Consider the following 18650-nt stretch of genomic DNA (forward strand, 5'->3'; position numbering starts at 1 on the left):
GATTCTCAGGAGACTGCATTGTTACCTGTGCTGATGAGCTCTGCGTGGTCACCTGTGCTGATCAGAGCTCCACGCTGGCCAAACAGGAAATTGAATTCAAAAGTTCGCGGGGCTTTTTCTGTTTACCTGGCCAGTGCCTCTGAGTTCTGATTGCTGTCCAGAGCGGTCACTCTGGTGCACTGTGGGATACCTCCTGGAGGCCAATAACGTCGATTTCCATTCACACTAACACTATTCCGATATAGTAATATCGATTTTAGCGTTACTCTCGTTGGGGAGTACAGAAATCGATTTAAAGAGCACTGTAGTGTGGACGAGTGCAGTGTTAAATCGATTTAACGCTGTTAAAATCGATTTAACGGCGTAGTGTAGACCAGGCCTAGGAAAAGGTCCTGTAAATCCATAGAGAGCCACTGCACCCAGAGCGGGAGGAGAGGGTTCTAAATTTGTGCGGGTAAGACCACCACATGGAGGAGGGATTGGATTTATGGGAGGCTTGTGGGGGCACTACCTCTGCTTGTTAGTATTTTGCAAGTTTTAAATTAAATTTTTCTAGGTTTTTGCCCCTCAAACACAAAAGAACTCACAGGCTGGTTCTACTCTCAATGCATTCAACTGATAAAAGAGACAAGAAGGGAGGCTGCAAACCTTCCATGAATGGCTGATTTTAATAGTGGATTGTCCAGATTAATACAGCATGAATCATGCCACATGACAAATATGATAAAGCTAAAGTATGCGATAGAGCACTGGGATGGGCTGGCCGCCCTTCCCGCAGCGGCGAACCACAGCCAGGGGGAGCTGCGATCGGCCAAAACTATGGACACGGCAGATAAACAAACCATCCTGGCCTGCCACGGGCTTTCCCTGTGCAAGCAGCGGACTGCCCTAAAGCTTCTCATGCCTCTCCACAATACATTCTGCCTCTAAAACTCATCCTCCCCCAGTTTAGAACCTGGGTCATAGAGCTTAAACATTATGTCATATCACTTCAGAGAGATCAGGGGTATTCAAGATTTATGCCTTTTTACTAATCAGCCTGTGATTAAACCCAATACTTTCAAAGATACCAGATCAATGTACAAATTGAATACAAATAATATATTTTGTCCCACAAGTAGACATACTGTTTGTTGTTGTAGGTTTGGTAATAAAAGTTATTCTGCTGGCATTGTTTTAGAAAAAGAAGTCTTAAAACATGTATTTAAAAACACAAAGAAATGTACAGCGTTTGCAAAGAATAGAAATCAAAGGGTTAGGTCAGATTTGGGGTCTCTGAACCTTAAAGCTCCTGACATTACAAAATGAATATCAGTCATGTATAAATGCAGTCTAGTCAGCATAGATCAGTTTTATGGTTACATCTTAATGTCTAGAGGCCAATACTTGTGCCAAAGTCTTTAAAACACACTTTTTTTTTCCTAAAGCAAATATAGGTTTGTGAAAGGTGTTGGACTGACAGCATTTTCCTGACACTTAATCCCTTCCATTTAATAATACTGAAGGAAGTCAGTTTGAAACACAGAATAATTTATGTATGACAGCAAAAAATATAATGTAAACTTAAAGTTAGCTGTAGGGATTAATAAAAAGAAATTAAATGTCTTACTTTGACTACCTGCAAAATTAAATGCCACATTGAACTTGATATGCAAATGATCATAATTTGGCACTGTTAATTTATGACAGCCATTTTTACCCATTGTATGGGTCTGCCATGTGACAGCTGGGAAGTAACTAGGACCCAAATCCACAAAGGTATTTAGGATCCTAACTTGGCTCTGGGCTTAGTTTCTTAGCAACTGCTTCCTATTTTCTGCAAATCTTGCCTTCCTTTGACAATATGCCTTTTCACTTATCGATATCTCAATTTGGTTGATCTTTTTTTTTGAACATTGAATTTTAAAGGAAAGTATGTATACAAAAAGTCTTAAAAAACCCAACAAATAGCATTGTAATTATATGCCAATAGCCTGATTTTCAGAGGTACTGAGCATGCACAGTTACCATTAAATTCACAGACACCAAAAAATTCTTTGAAGATTTTTTGGGCTTCTGTTGAGATTCCAGGATAACCTAGCACCGATTTTTCTGTCCTGAATGAAGTAGTTCAGCAAATGTTTTTTTTATCATAGGAAGACAACAAGTGACAAGGTGATGCAATGAATTAACTTAATAGCCTTTCACCTCAGGGGAGCTAAAAGTTTGATTTGGGGGAGGAGTTATATACGCTTTTCAATCTTGAACTACCGTAATGATTATTCACATCTCCTGCCATTTAGCAAGACTAGCAGACTCAGCTCTAGAGATGCCAAGGATTAAAAGAGCAAGGTACTGCAGTTCAGCATCAATGTGTTTTGGTAGAGTTGTTTACAAAGCTTGCCTGGACTATCAATACTCGCAACTCCTGAAATAAAGTGTTTCCAGCTGCCAAGTGCACAGCCGTGAGACTTATCAAACTGTCAAGCAATTTATTCTTATTACATGATTAGGTATATCTATTTTCATTTGAGCTCTAATGGCAGCTACAGAAGATCTCTTGATTAGATTTCAGGAGTCTGGAGAACAGGTAAAGAGATCATCTTTTCTGGTCAGTAACCGTCAAGATCAGATTTAATTAAGTGAAGTCATTGGGAGTTCTGGGAGGACAAGGAATACAGAATTAGGCTCTAAAGCCTGGATCCACAAAGGTACTTAAACACCTAACCCCAGATTCAGGTGCCTAAATCCCATTTGTAGGCACCACTGCAATCCACAACCCCCCTGCTAAGAAACTACAGAACACCGTAGGCATTTATACTCATGTGGCACCTAAGTTTTTGCAGTAATAGTTCCCTAGGCACTTCTGTTTCTGCATCTGGGCATGCATGCTGCTGTCTCACTCTAGGCATGAATACCTATCTATTGCCTAAACCCAGAGCGATCCACAAACCAGGGGAAGATAGGCATTCCTCTGCCTAGCTTGCCTACAGGGCCTAAACTGGTGTGTTCACAGGCTGACCGAATTCCACACAAAATAGCTGGGGGCAGGAAGAGAAGAAGCTCCCTTATAACCTGAAGCCTCATGGTTAGGGTACGTACTGAGGATATGAGACCACTGACTCAAGTCCCTCTTCTGCCTTATGAGGAGATGGAATTTGAACAGGGATCTGCTCCCTATCAGGTGAGTGTGCTTACCCCTGGACTATAGAGAGATTCTCAAACTCACACTCTCTCTGTAGCTCAATTAACATTTAATTATTCAATCACTTAGCTAAAGTGGAACAATTTCAATAGGAGAGACGGAGGGAGTCCTGCATTGCCTCAGATAGTTCCCATAGTACAGATGTTAGGGAATGTACCTGAGAGACAGAAGATCCCTTGTTCAAACACCTTCTCGGGCAGAGAGGGAACTTGAGCAGGTAGTCTCCTACATCCCAGGTGAATACTCTAATCACTGGGTTAAAGGTTATAATGAAGGGGCCTTCTCCTCTCCTCCAGCCTGTTTTGTGTTGAATTAGGCAGCCTCTGAGCAAAGGCAGGCACACACCTATCTTGCCTTGGTTCATGGATCACAAGCAAAGACACGTCTCCTCCAGTCTGGATCTAGGTGCTAATCTCTGGGATAATTGCAGAGTTTAGCACTTGGTATAGCTGTGACACAGTGATTCCTTGGCAAAGGGTCCCCTGTTCTTTGCAAAAACTCTCACTTCAGACCTGATAAACTCACTATACCAAACACAGATCTTACATGTTACTCATTATGGATTAATATCCTGTAAGGTATCTACAGAAAGCTCCTAATTTGTCAAGATTCAGAATCATTGTTAGCTCTATGTAAGGGATATATTTAAGGAATAATATATTTATACTGAAAGTATGCTTTATGGACTTGGAGTAGAAATTAGTCACTAGGAGATAACATGTCTCAGTGATGGCCCACTCAGGCAAGGGGAAATTATCACATTGCCCTGGCAAGGCAGTGTTGAAGTGCAAGGCTCAATTGAGCAATACTAAGACTTTGAATGGGAAACTCTCCGAGGCAATGATAAACAAACAATCAAAGCCACTTAAAGATAAAAATAAACTTTTCAAAAGACAAAAGTTCACCTTATCTGTGAACAGAAGTAAAAGGCTGTTCTCAGTAATAACAAAAAGAACAAAAAGTACTCTGTACCCATTCACCGAGGAAAACCCCTTGTGGAGCAGGGGTGCTTTCATGAACGTTTGAATCCCGGTACCTGAGAAACCAGCCAGCTCTGTAACAGACTGAACTTTGGGGGAAAATTCACTTTGTTAGATAGGAAAGGTAACTATTGAAAAGTGTCGACCCAGGTTCACATTTTATGATTTTGTTTTGTATTATAACTGTTTGTTTCCACCACTTTGTCTTGTTTCTAGTTAAATCTTCATTCTTTCTAAAATAAATCTATTTTGTTTTATTATAAGTGCTCACAAGTGCTGTGTGATTTACATGAGTGATGGTGTAAGCTAAAATTGGCAAACTGGAATATACTGCATCTTAGGGTGCAACAGATCTAGAATTTCTATAAGTAGCCAGTGTGAGGGGCTGGATATCTCAGGTGAATGATTCAAAGGGAATCAGGGATTTGGTGAACCTCTTGTTACCCTGCAAGGAAAAGTTTGGGCTGGCATAGGCCAGAGGAGAGTGCTTGAGTGACTGAAAGACTGGTGGTGTTAGGGAGGAGACCCCTGGCTACCACAAGAAAGATGTCCTCTCACTGGAGGCAAAGGGTAACAAAGTGACTCAAAGTCCTGAGTTGGCTAGCTTAAGTGAGGAGCTACCCACCATGTTGGCTTTTGTGGATCGTATTCTTAGGTATTGCTTTCTCCCCATTCATTGTATAGGGAGCCGAGGCACCTAACTCAGACTTCGTAGATCCCATTGTTGTTCCTGTGATTGTTCTAGGCACCTAGATGTTAGGCATTATGATGCTCAGAGTTGCAACACTTAAGACTCAGTATGGATCCAGGCCTAAATGCTTTTCTGTGAAGGAAAGGTCACAAGTGGGAGAACTGACGATCTGCAGCTCTAATGATTTCATTTTTTTATAAAAACGGACTTCACTAAAATAAGACAGGAGATCTACATTACTCACTTCACCTCTCTACAAAGGAAAAAAGACTGCAAGCTTCACCTCTCTACAAAGGAAAAAAGACTCCTACCTGCCAAATGGGGCCACAACCGTGGTCCCCCTAACCCACCCAGCAGTATCGTCAATCTATCCAACTACACACACAGCCCAGAAGAAAAGTCTGTCCTATCTTGGGGATTCTCTTTCTGCCCTGCCACCCCCACCAACATGATACAGTTCTGTGGCGATCTGGAAGCCTACTTTCGCCGTCTCCGACTCAAAGAATACATCGCTTGCCTCATAACCTAAGTCGTGCAGAACGCAATGCCATCCACAGCCTCAGAAACCACCTGACATTATCATCAAAGAGGCTGATAAAGGAGGTGCTGTTGTCATCATGAACAGGTCTGACTACCAAAAGGAGGCTGCCAGACAACTCTCCAATACCAAATTCTACAGGCCACTTCCCTCAGATCCCACTGAGGAATACACTAAGAAACTGCACCATCTACTCAGGACACTCCCTACACTAACACCGGAACAAATCAACATACCCTTAGAGCCCCGACCAGGGTATTCTATCTACTACCCAAGATCCACAAACCGGAAATCCTGGACGCCCCATCATCTCGGGCATTGGCACTCTCACTGAAGGACTGTCTGGATATGTGGACTCTCTACTCAGACCCTATGCCACCAGCACTCCCAGCTATCTCCGTGACACCACTGATTTCCTGAGGAAACTACAATGCATTGGTCACCTCCAGAAAACACCATCCTAGCCACCATGGATGTAGAGGCTCTCTACACAAACATCCCACACACAGATGGAATACAAGCTGTCAGGAACAGTATCCCTGATGATGCCACAGCACAACTGGCTGCTGAGCTCTGTGCCTTTATACTCACACACAACTATTTCAAATTTGATGACAATATATATCTCCAGATCAGTGGCACTGCTATGGGCACCCGCATGGCCCCACAATATGCCAATATTTTTATGGCTGACCTGGAACAACGCTTCCTCAGCTCTCGTCCACTCACGCCCCTTCTCTACCTACGCTACATTGATGACATCTTCATCATCTGGACCCATGGGAAGGAGACTCTGGAAAAATTCCACCATGATTTCAACAGCTTCCACCCCACCATCAACCTCAGCCTGGACCAATCTACACGGGAGGTCCACTTCTAGACACCACGGTGCAAATAAGTGATGGTCACATTAACACCACCCTATACGAAAACCTACCGACCGCTATGCCTACCTTCATGCCTCCAGCTTCCATCCCGGGCACATCACACGATCCATTGTCTACAGCCAAGCACTGAGGTACAACCGCATCTGCTCTAACCCCTCAGACAGAGACCAACACCTACAAAATCTCCACCAAGCATTCTCAAAACTACAATACCCGCACGAGGAAATAAGGAAACAGATCAACAGAGCCAGACGTGTACCCAGAAGCCTCCTACTGCAAGACAAACCCAAGAAAGAAACCAACAGGACTCCACTGGCCATCACATACAGCCCCCAGCTAAAACCCCTCCAACGCATCATCAGGGATCTACAACCCATCCTGGACAATGATCCCACACTTTCACAGGCCTTGGGTGGCAGGCCAATCCTCGCCCACAGACAACCTGCCAACCTGAAACGTATTCTCACCAGCAACTGCACACGCACCATAGTAACTCTAGCTCAGGAACCAATCCATGCAACAAACCTCGATGCCAACTCTGCCCACATATCTACACCAGCGACACCATCACAGGACCTAACCAGATCAGCCACACCATCACCGGTTCATTCACCTGCACGTCCACCAATGTAATATACGCCATCATATGCCAGCAATGCCCCTCTGCTATGTACATCGGCCAAACTGGACAGTCTCTACGGAAAAGGATAAATGGACACAAATCAGATATTAGGAATGGCAATATACAAAAACCTGTAGGAGAGCACTTCAACCTCCCTGGCCACACTATAGCAGACCTTAAGGGCCATCCTGCAGCAAAAAAACTTCAGGACCAACTTCAAAGAGAAACTGCTGAGCTTCAGTTCATCTGCAAATTTGACACCATCAGCTCAGGATTGAACAAAGACTGTGAATGGCTTGCCAACTACAGAACCAGTTTCTCCTCTCTTGGTTTTCACACCTCAGCTGCTAGAACAGGGCCTCATCCTCCCTGATTGAACTAACCTCGTTATCTCTAGCTTGCTTGCTAGCATATATATACCTGCCCCTGGAATTTTCCACTACATGCATCTGACGAAGTGGATATTCACCCACGAAAGCTCATGCTCCAACACGTCTGTTAGTCTATAAGGTGCCACAGGATTCTCTGCTGCTTTTACAGATCCAGACTAACATGGCTACCCCTCAGATACTTGACTCTAAATATATCATTCACTCCAGTTCCTTTTCAATGAAGAATTGTTCCCTTCAGATTTTCTAGTGCTAAATACTGTCTAGTTTTAAATGCCCCAATTAATGAGACATCTATCACTTCCAAAGGGAGTCTATTCAACTGTCTGATCAGGAAGTTTTACAAATACTCAGCCTAAATATTCCTTTATTTAACATCATTACACTACTCTTAATTATACCTCACTATACGCTCCTAAATAATTCCTTTCCATTATTGGTGTTGACACCATTCAGATATTGGTAAATGTATGGCTCAGTTACAAGTAAGTGTGACAGACAATACATATTCAACTCTTTTAACCTTTATTGGTAAATATGAACTTTTTGTTGCTCTTCTCTGAGTTCTCTCCAATTTGTCAATGTCTCTCTGGTAATGTGCTTCCCAGAAGGGAATATGATATTCTGGGTGGGTCATACCAGAAACTTACAGAGAGGACCTCTTACGTCTTTGTCTGATAAGCTAAAACTATCTATAAATAAAAGAAATTGAACACTACAATTTAAAATGTTTATTATTCCACATTTCATATTAGTCACCCTGCAAAGGAGAATTATATATATATCAGCAAATAAACCACTAAAGAATAAGAATAAAATAACTATTCTCTTCTCATTTATGACAGATTTGGGAATCAGGCATCAATAAAGCAGGAATGAAACATTTATCATAAGTTCAGACATGCAGCAATGTATATAGAAGAGGACACAGTGACTTTATCTAATTTGATGGTAAGAATTCAATTATCCACTATATTATCTAATAATGATGCTAGAGCAGGGGTATTCAATTATTTGTTGTCACGGTCAAAATTTCTTGGTCAAGGTATAGTCAGGGTCCAGACTCCACAGAAATATTTTTCACACCGCAACAACAATAATGATAATAATAAGTAAGATTTTGCAGTCTGTTCAAAAGCATCTGGAGGTCTGGATTTGGCCCACGGTCTGACTATTGATTACCCCTGTGCTAGAGAGACATACTGATACAATATCTCCAAAAATCTTTGAAAAGCAAGCAGCCTCAAACTAATTGAGGGGTAAATATTAACTAAAACTCAGCCTTTATCTTGTAATGTAGTTTGTACTAAGATATCTGCTCCAAGGGTCAGTCATTTCAACTGGAATTTCTAGCATGTCATCCATCCCAAATGTTGCCAGACAGCAATGATTCTGGGGGATCTGTACTGTGCTCTTCAAAAAGTAATTTGGAGGACATTAAGAATCTCTATCTGAATTTGCACAGAGGAAACCTCCTGCATGAACTACAGCTTGTAGCCATTGTGCTATGATGTGATGCCTTTGCATAGGGAGTCTGTGATGCTGCAGCAAAGCATGTGTGTATATATTGTATTGCAGAAGTCTTAGAAAGTGGAACTCTGATTTCAATGAATAATGGGAATAATTGTGCAAAGTCAATGGAAGGCAATTTGCCTGATTCTGTAACCCTTTTGCACCCAAAATGCCCAATGACACAATGAGGATTTTGGGATGCACAAGGAATGTAAAATTAGACCTTAATTTGTGGAACCTCTCAATAAAACAGAAAACCTTGAGATTTGTCAATCTATGTATTTATAACTCACTCATCCCTGTAGTATCAGAGCACCTGAAACTACCTAATCTTTTCAGGAATTTTAAACATTTAAATAAAATTATATTCATTTGAAATTTGAGATTGTGATTCCCTCATACTGGGCTTGATCCTGCCCTGGTGAAATCCATTAGAGTTTTGCCATTGACTTCAATGAAGGCTGGATCAGACCAACTACATAGTATATTTGTATTTGAACATAGGAGCAAAAGAATGACTTGTTTTCTTATTTCAGGATCCACTGACACTGCAAAAAAGTTTAAAAAAAATACACACCCTTTTTTCCATTCTGACATTGCTACTTTTTGTGGCAAAACACGTTATGTATGAGCTATTTAGGACTGCAATCTTTACACTGGCAAACACCCACTGTCTTCATAGGAGTTTTGCTTGGATATGGATATCATTGCAGGCAGACCCATAGTGTCAATTATCAAGACAGTATGGTTCAATGATAAGGGATAGTTCGAATCAGTCCAAGATTGAGGCCGTAAGTTAGGGTTGGTTTTGGTTGCTTTTAGTTTGCATACCTTTATTTTTCAAATATATACTTTCTTCATAGAACAGAATACATGGTACTTGTTCTTTTGTGCCAGTTCCATTCCTTTTCACATTTCTCCACTTCCTCTGAAAAATGCACACAACTCAATCTAAAGCAATTAGAAATGTCCTTCAGAAGAGTCGAATTTAAAGGCTGGTGCAAGATTAATGTTGCTTAAGTTAAATAAGAGTCTCATTCTACAAAACCTGGATAGAACGTAGCGTTCAATATCTCAGTTGTATGAGTTGGAAGCGGTTCTAGTGAGGATAAAGGCATACATAGTGTGATTGTAATAAGCTGATAAGATAACATATCCAATGAGGTAATAAAATGCCAAAGGTCTAAATATCAGATCCAATTTGGAGGCACTGATTTCAGTGGGAGTTTGCTTGTGCAAGGATTGCAAGAGCTGGTGCAAGCTTATATCAGAGCTGAATTTGAGCTGTTAAATGTAAACAATTGTCCTACAGGACAGATGTGCCATTCCTTGTTTTTTCAGGTCACTTTTTTTTTGTGTGAGAACCACCTCAGAACATAGCTTTAACTAGAAAGAAACTGGTTTGATTGCTCCCTGAAACATAACTGCTTTAAGAAATGATGGTAGGAATTTTACTTAGCAAAGTATTGATGCTTATCTGTCAGCTGATGTGGTTGTGCAACGTACTGCAGTTTAGTACTAAGGGCCCAGTCTTGCAGCATTAAGAGCCCTTAATTCCCATTTATTTCAGTGGCAGATGAGGGCATTCTGCATTTTGCAGCATCAAGTCATAAAGAGGCAAAGAAATATTAGCAGAACTGATCTCAAATATATATATATATTTATTAAGAGCATCATCTCCTGTGGTACACTCCAATTCATTCCACAGAATGCTGACTGTACCTAGGGAAAATGTTTCTGAGGGTATTATTCTGTAAGTTTAGCAGTGCTGCTCTCTCTGACTGCCAGGGTTTGAACAATGTACTAAAAAGCTATGACAAGATTCAGAAACGTTTTCAAAGGCAGAAAGATATGCAAATTCTCTATACTGTCAACCTTATATAACTTGTTTTCTCTGTGGGAAAAATGTACTGCTCTCCAGCATCAACAGACTTGTCAAGGACAGTTTATGAGCAAAAACAAGAGGCCCCAATAAAAGATCACTGTTTAGACTTTGTTTTTCTGATAACAATGAGGAGATAAAAGTAATTACTCTCAGTAGTTTTCCCAGTCTCTCTTTCTGTTCAGAATAAGACTAGCATATTTATCAAGCTTACCTCACAGTTCACCAGTGAATTTCAAGTTTTTTCTGGTTACAAAAGGCTGTCTATAGGTGAAATTTAACATGGCAAAGCACCAAGGTCGTGGAAGGGCAGTGGCTAGTTATACCTGCCTCTCCCCCAGTGCCTTCCTGCCTAGCTCCAACTAAGAGTTTGACAAGAGAGAATATCTCCCAACTGTCCCTTGTTATGAAGATGTCACTCATTTTAGACCCAAAGTTACCTACTTTCCATATTTATCTGGTATCCCTTCACTTTACTGCTGAAAATTTACATCAGAAATAAAAATTGTGGGACTGAGGTTATGGCAAGAGTTATTTGCACCAAAAGTGACTCTCACTGCTTCCTGTCTGAACTCATGTGTGTCACTCATTTAGGGTTTTTATCACACATTTGGGCCTTGGCAGGTTGAGAGAAATGAGCCCGTAGTGGAGTGACATTGGCACTCAGCTCATTTTCTGACACTTAACACCTGCCATCGTTGGCCCGCTCCCCTACATACATTCCTCTTACACAGAGGAGGTGTGACCACCTCAAGAACCAAAGAGAATCTATTCCTCTTCCGACAACCCAGCCCACACCAAAGAGGTGACACATTGTCAGATGACATTTTTCAGAGCTCCTATTACAATTTTGGCAGCACATATTTTTTCTATTATCTAAAATAAACGCATCCCCATTAGCCAAGATTCTTTACTAAAACACTAAAAGATTTTTCTTCACCAAGGGTCCACTTGTTCTGGCTCAGCTATGCTCTGCACAGGAATATGGGAGTAGACTAGTGGTAGTGGCAAAACTGGCTTTTCACCAATTTGGCATCTCTCCATGTTCTGAGGGTATCCAGTATCCACCCCAGGCACAAGTTATAGCCTTACACTTACAATCTTACACTTAGCTGCCCATCGTCCCTGGGTACTATTACAACACGAAAAGAGTAGTCAGAGTTCAGTGGTGTTTCATTCCCATACCCCACCCCTTTCTCAGCATATCCTTTATGCTGGAGGCTGCTAGGAAGATGAGGCTTAGAACCTCACAGTCTCCATTTTGGCTCCCCTTTCTGCCAATCCTGCCTGCTAGTGGACAAGGTCTTGAAGATGGCATCTCATCACACCCTAGAAAACAAAGTCTGTTTCACCCCCCAGTGGTAGTAGCAACAGAATGGGCTGTGCTCAAGGCAGTCTCTGTGGCGCAGCCTCTCCTTGTCTGACCTAGCAATGGAAGCATCCTTCAGGAATGCCTTTTGCGGGCCCAATTCCTTAACAGAGGGAATAATCTATCACTCAGTGTGGAGGAAGGTTTTACAGTCAATACATTCTGCATATAAATATACAATTCACATGATAGAAAGGGAATTCAATAGCAAACTTACTGAACCACTGACAAATATTTATGAAAAGCCACAGGTAACGAAGTAGAAAAAGATTAGGGAAAAGCAAATGTCCTCTTTTTGAAAAAAAATGGAAAGAAGGGTAATCCTGGCAATTACTTTCCTATAACTCTAACTTCTGTCCCTAGTAAAATAATGAACATGAACTAGTAGAAAAATGTGTAGAAGATGACTAAGTGTATAGAATATGACAGAATCACAAGGAGCAGCAGCAGCATGGGTTGACTATAACTGAAGTGTATATTTGTTTTCCTAATGACTTCCATTCTAATGGGCCTTTTTTCAGATTCTCATAACTTTCTCAACCTTTTGCCTCTGGGGATGAGACTTTCCAGATCTGCTTAGGCCACTGGCATAAACACCAAAACAGTAGCCTAGTTGGGACTCTAAATACACTAAACATTCCCTCAAGCACACAGAAATTCAATTATCCATATGCAAGGCCTGATTAACAAACTCTCATTCATGCCTACTGACTAGAAAGTATATAACATGGAAAAAATAATTCTTCATTTGAAAGGGAGACTGGATAATCTAGTTGAGTTGCTCTCATTTCAAAAGCCTCAGGCATGGGATAATATTTTTTGTGTGCCGCTTGATGGCATGTATAAATAGTAATTTGAAAATAACCTGGAGTGCAGTCTCTACTTCTATGATCCCACAGAGCAGCAGGTGACTGCTAGTCTCTCTCATCAGTTGCGTGCATCCTGCAGTTGGGTTCCTGGCATGTGGTGTACAAGAGACACTTGCCAAAGCAGACTACGTGCGTCAGTTCAGGGCCAAGCAGTCTTCTTTGTATAAGGGCCAGAAGTGGAGGATGATGGAAGGACAGAGAGGCTGCATAAGGTGACTAGTCTGGAGAAGAGGGACTGGTGGTGAAAGGGCAGACAGCCAAAAATCAAGTGAGGGGAGGTGAAGAGAATGGGGAGCTGAGGAGAGGAAGAAAAGTAAGCCTCAGGTAAGAGAGGGGGAGCTGGGGAAGGCCCCCAGGTGAAGAAGAGTGGGAGCTGGGGAGAGGGCCAAGCCCAGGGAGAATGGGAGGAAGCTGGGGGAGGGGGCAGGAGTAAAGCTCAGAGAGATCGGAGAGGGAGCTGGGGATTAAGGAACTAAGGCCCAGGTGGAAGAGGGGGGCAGCTGGGGAGCGGGCCAGGAGTAAGGCCAAGGGAGAAGCCAGGAGCTGGGGCGGGAGTAAGGCCCAGGGAGGAGCTAGGGAGGGGAGTAAGCCCCAGATGAAGGGGGGGGGCGGAACTGGGGAGAGGGCTGGGAATAAAGCCCAGGGAGAAGCAGGGAGCTGGGGTGAGCAGGGCAGGAATAAGGCCTAGGAAGGAGAGGAAGCCCCAGGTGGTGGGGAGGGAGAGCTGGGGAGCGGGCCGGGAGTAAGGCCCAGGGAGAAGCGGGGAGCTGGGGCGGGGGTCAGGCCCAGGGAGAAGCGGGGAGCTGGGGCGGGGGTCAGGCCCAGGGAGGAGCTGGGAAGGGGGGGAGGTTGGGGAGCGGGCCGGGAGTAAGGCTCAGGGAGATGGGAGCGGGGCACCGTTGAGAAGTACCGAGATCAGCCGGCGCAGAATTCAGAACAGTTACCAACTCGGGGGAGCCGCACAGCAGTAAATGGGCGGGAACCTCGAAAGGAGGGTGAAGCGCCGGTAGCCAATGAACAGTGAGCATGGGCGGGAGGGCGGTTGGAGCGGGCAGTGATTGGCGACGCGTGGCAGAGGTGGCCAATGGGCGTGTCGCTGGCGGAGCTATCCCCTAGCGGCGGTGTGACGTGGCTGGGTGCTAGAGCGGTGATAGTTGCCGTGTGCGAAACCTCCGCCTCTTTCTCTCGGGCTGCGGGCGGAGACACAGCATCGTGCCGGTCCTAGGGGTGAGTGCGGGGCTGGGGGCTCCAGCCGGGGGAGGGGCCTGGCGCAGCGACGTGTCCCAGCCTGCGAGAGGCCGCGCCGCTGCCTCCTCCGTGCTGGGGGCTGAGCCCGGAGCCCACGGGGACTCGGCGGCCGGTGACACTGGCGGCCTGACAGCCGCCCCCACTCCCGCCGCGGATCCTCTCCCCGGGGGCCTGGCTCTGCCCCGGCTGGAGCGAGCCCCAGTCCCGGCAGGGGCAGGTGGGGCCGGGCGCTCGCACCGGCTGTGCCGGACCAGGGCTGCGGACGGTGCGTGCTGCACGCACATCCGGCTCCTGCGGGGCTGGCCGCATCCCATGGAGATGCACCGGCGAATCTGGGCTTGGCCGGGTACCGCTGTGGTAGTTGGCGGCCGTTTGTGCTGCTGTGGCCGCCCTGGTCCTACGAGCTAGCCAAGGCGGGCGAGGTGATAGCCCCTGTTGGGCCAGGGCTTGTCAGCTCTTCCCGGGAATCTGTCCCCCACCTAGGGCCATGGGTCAAACCTACTCAAGCGCCCCAGTCCCGTTCCCAGAAGCGATTCTGGCACTTGGCAGCAGGTCTCACTGAAAGTCAGTGGGATGCAGATTCCTCAGACACTTCGTGTTCTGAAATCTTTACGGCGGGGCCCCTTCTACCTTTTTGTTTCCCTTCTTCCTCTTTTCTCTCTTGCTTCCCTGTTTTGCTAAGTTCTTCCTCTGCATATTGTTCCCAGCAGCAAGTCCTAGTTCACACTGTTCCCTGAGCTTCATGCCTCTCTCCTTCCCTAGTCTAAAATGATCAGCAATTCAGTAGTTAATATTGATAATGAAGCATCATCCCTGGGTTTTAGCATTAATATCCCAGTGAGATTAATAGGGGGAGGGAAACTTTGCCTTTCTGAGACATTCATTGTCTCATGCTGTCTGCTGACTCAGAGGGACACCACTGCATCTGTTACATTTGGAAGACTTCCCTCTTAACAGTGAGGGCTAGAAACTTGACTTCCAAAATGAGAGCCTATATTCTTCATAGTCATAAATACATCAAATGGACCATGTATTTGACATTTTGAACTGGTGGAAACTGAATGAAGGGGAGAGTTAAAATCTCATTAAAAGAGACACCACAACCCACCTACTCCTCCCCAAGGAGATATGACACAGGGTCTTCCAATCGGTCACCTTCTCCCTTGACTGTGTAACATTAGCCTCCCCTGCTGTTACTTCCGCAATGTCCTAGTTTTATCTTGTATTTGATAGCTCTTGGGAGAGAGGAGAAGGATGGGACGTTTGACTTCTCACAAATGGTCTACTTATTAGGTTTTAAAATTGGTCAATTTCATGATTTCAGCTGTTTTCATCTGTAATTTCAGGGTTTGTAACCATGGGGGTCCTGATCCAAAAAGGGAGGGGGGGGTGTTGCAAAGTAGTTGTAGGTGGGTCCCAAGATTGCCACCCTTACTTCTGTGCTGGCTTTAGAGCTGAGCTCTTAAGGCAGCACCCTCTCAGCTTCCTGCAGTTAGAGGAGGTTCCCAGAGGTGGAGGTATGTAGGATCTCCCCCATGCTGCTGGGAGCACCCCAGCCAGGGGCTCTTAGCTGCTAGTCCACACCAGGGACAGATTAAGGTAGGGGCCCCTGGCCAATTTGGGGCCCCCCAGGAAAAATGGGTCGCCTAGCCCTGGAAGAAGTCCCTACTGGATCACCCCGAGCCTGGGCTGTAACCACACAGCTGAAGCCTTGAGCCCAGGCAACCTCAAGCTCGGACTGCTCTGAGCCCTAACTTTTGTGTGTGTGTGTAAGGGGGTGGGGGAGGGATTGTGGAAGCCCTGAGCCCAAACTGCCCCAAACTCCGGCTGGAGTGGCAGAGGGGGCAATCAAATTTCGCAGGGGGGGGGTTTGATTTCATGGTCTGTGACACGTTTTTCATAACTGTGAAATTGATAGTGCCTTAATAATGCCAAAAGTTAGCTTTCTAATAGATGGCATGTACAGCTTAATTTCCCTCCTTGTCTTTATTTAAGGCTTGTGCATTCTTGGAAACTTATTGAAGTAGCCATTCTGGAAATTTTCCAAATGTAGCTGTGCTCTTAGTAACACTGGCTAAGCTACTAGGGAGGTGTGTTGAGGGGCTTGGCTGTCATGGACCACTCACGTTTGAGTAGTTAAACCAGATGTAATTTTGACTGATGCAATTGAGCTGCATTTCAGTCATCTCTTTGCCCTTTCTGTTTGTAAAATCTCTTTATATGATGTGTGTTTTGAAAAGCTAACACAGAAAGCTAATAATTAACAGCAGGAGCAATGGCTGGTGAGATGCCTAGATTTGAGAAATTCCAGATAGTCTCTTATTTGAAAAGAAAAATATTGATTCTTTTTAAAGAGCTAAACATATAGCATCAGTTTCTTTGAACAATAAAAAATAGGACTTTAGCTTTACTTATAAGTGGGGCTTTGAGAGTTCATGACTGTGGAATTTGCTGCAAAATGCATCTCTTGTTTTAAAATTGTGCAGCAGGATCTAAGCTTATGTTTTTAGCCATTATGAAAACTTTTTTGAATATGAACCAGAATATAAACCAACACTTTTGTTTTTGAGACTACAGATGGCCTGAAACTCTGAAATGTGAACTGCCCGCATTTGTCCACTGTTGCTATTAATATGTGTCACTTGATTAGCTTTGACAATGTGCTTTTTCTGCTGTGCAGCACAAAAAACCCCACACTATCCTTGCCCCAGAGATCATCGTTGATTTCACTGAGAAATCCAAAGATGGGGCTGGGTTGTGAGTTCAATCCTTGAGGGGGCCATTTAGGGAACTGGAGTAAAAATCTGTCTTGGGATTGGTCCTGCTTTGAGCAGCGGGTTGGACTCGATGACCTTCTGAGGTCCCTTCCAACCCTAATCTTCTATGATTTACTGTTTTTTCTCTCTCCTCTCTCCCACTGCCTAGTGAAAGGGTAACTGTGAAATCTACTGAGGATGAACATGTTGAGTGTTTCCCCAAACAGTTTAAAAGCTTATTCATCTTTATTGGAGGCAGTGCCATGTATCAAGAGAGCTAGTTGATCTGATGAAGAACAAGGAGTTCAAGCCTCACAGTGTCGCCTCTTTCCCTGTTCAACAAGAAATAATAAAAAAGATGTATCCCTTTCACAGTGCAAAGACTCAGTTTCCTTACATTTTTTACACCATCTTCCACATATCTCCAAATGCCAAAAACCCAAACTGTCCCCTACTCAGCTGCCAAAATATCCTGTGTCTCCTGTGACATCTACTGCAGTGCAGTAGTGTTATGTTAAAGATCAAAAATCTTAGTACAGACCAAAACTGAATTAAGTAGCAAAATACAGGAGTGTGTGCTAATTATTTTATTTTCATGTTCATTAAAAAAGAAAAAATCCATAACTTCTCAGAAGCTGCTGCAGAATTTCTAGTCTGCTGCTTTGGAATGGCTCAGAAACCAGGGTCTTATACTCCAGAGTTTAGGTTCAGGTTGCTGCAGAATACACTGGAAGGAGAGTTGCAATTTTTGTTAATTGGATCACTCTTCTGAATTAGTTAGAACCTTTGTGTTTCAGTTCTTGCTCATAGGCAGCTGAGTTAGACCCCAGTGAAATTAATGGGGCAGTTCATACTTTATAACTATTGGCTCTCTGCAGATTCAGGCCGTTTCTGATTTGTAATATCATGTAAAATAGCAAACATAATCGGAAAACTTTAATTCTGATAAAACTTGTGCCCTAACGAAGAATAGTTTCCCAGTAGGTTTATTATACAATAGAAATTATTTTTTTAAAAACTAATTGTTCTTAAACTTTAATTCTGATAGAACTTTTGCCCTAATGAAGAAGCTGAAAGCTTCAAATGGAAATCTATTACACAATGGAGCCCACCTTGTTAAACTTCAAAAAAAATTATTGGCCATTTTATAATTACATGTAACTTTAACATGAAATGTGACTCTTATACCAGTTTTACTGACCTAAATTAATGCTAAGTTTTTGTTCTATCCAGCAATACTGTGTAGTAGTAGAGGAATCTTGGTCTCCTACAGTTGCAATAGTGTTAACTGAAATTTGTAAGTGCTGATTCTCTTCAACTCATGAGAAAAAGCTTTAAAAAACTAGACTCTGTTAAACGTTGTTGCAAAATAGAAATCTGAAAGAACTAATTGGACTTTGCCAAGGCACCCATCATAGAATTTAAGTAGGTAAGTTCTTAAACTTCTTTGGCTTGCATAGTGTCTACATACCTTAAATTATCCTATGTATTTAATTTCAGTTATTTACAGGAAGCTGTAATTGCGCGTCAGAACTAAATAATGAGCCCCTATTTTTTCCTCACATCGCATCTTATTTTTTCTCTTAATTGTTCTCTCCCTGGTAGGTGCAGGGCCGGCACTTCCATTTAGGCGACTTAGGCAATCGTCTAGGGCGCCAGGATTATTGGGGGGCGGCGGTGGGGGGCGGCAGGCGGCGGGGGGCGGCGGTGGGGGGCGGCAGGC

General features: G+C 43.7%; 1 protein-coding gene and 1 long non-coding RNA gene across 2 annotated transcripts in view; one reads left to right on the forward strand and one right to left on the reverse strand.

Moving 5' to 3' along the window:
• The window catches only part of LOC142047788 (uncharacterized), a 441041-nt gene that overhangs the window by 202961 nt on the left and 219430 nt on the right, over positions 1-18650 (reverse strand). The gene's annotated exons all lie outside the window — the stretch shown is intronic.
• Positions 14046-18650, forward strand: part of OAT (ornithine aminotransferase) — a 29153-nt gene continuing 24548 nt past the window's right edge. The window contains exon 1 of the mRNA XM_032796467.2: positions 14046-14150. The gene's annotated coding sequence lies outside the window, so the exon portion shown is untranslated. The remainder of the gene's footprint in view (positions 14151-18650) is intronic.

This window comes from Chelonoidis abingdonii, chromosome 15 (genome assembly GCF_003597395.2).
Source record: "Chelonoidis abingdonii isolate Lonesome George chromosome 15, CheloAbing_2.0, whole genome shotgun sequence".
NCBI classification, from domain to species: Eukaryota; Metazoa; Chordata; order Testudines; family Testudinidae; genus Chelonoidis; species Chelonoidis abingdonii.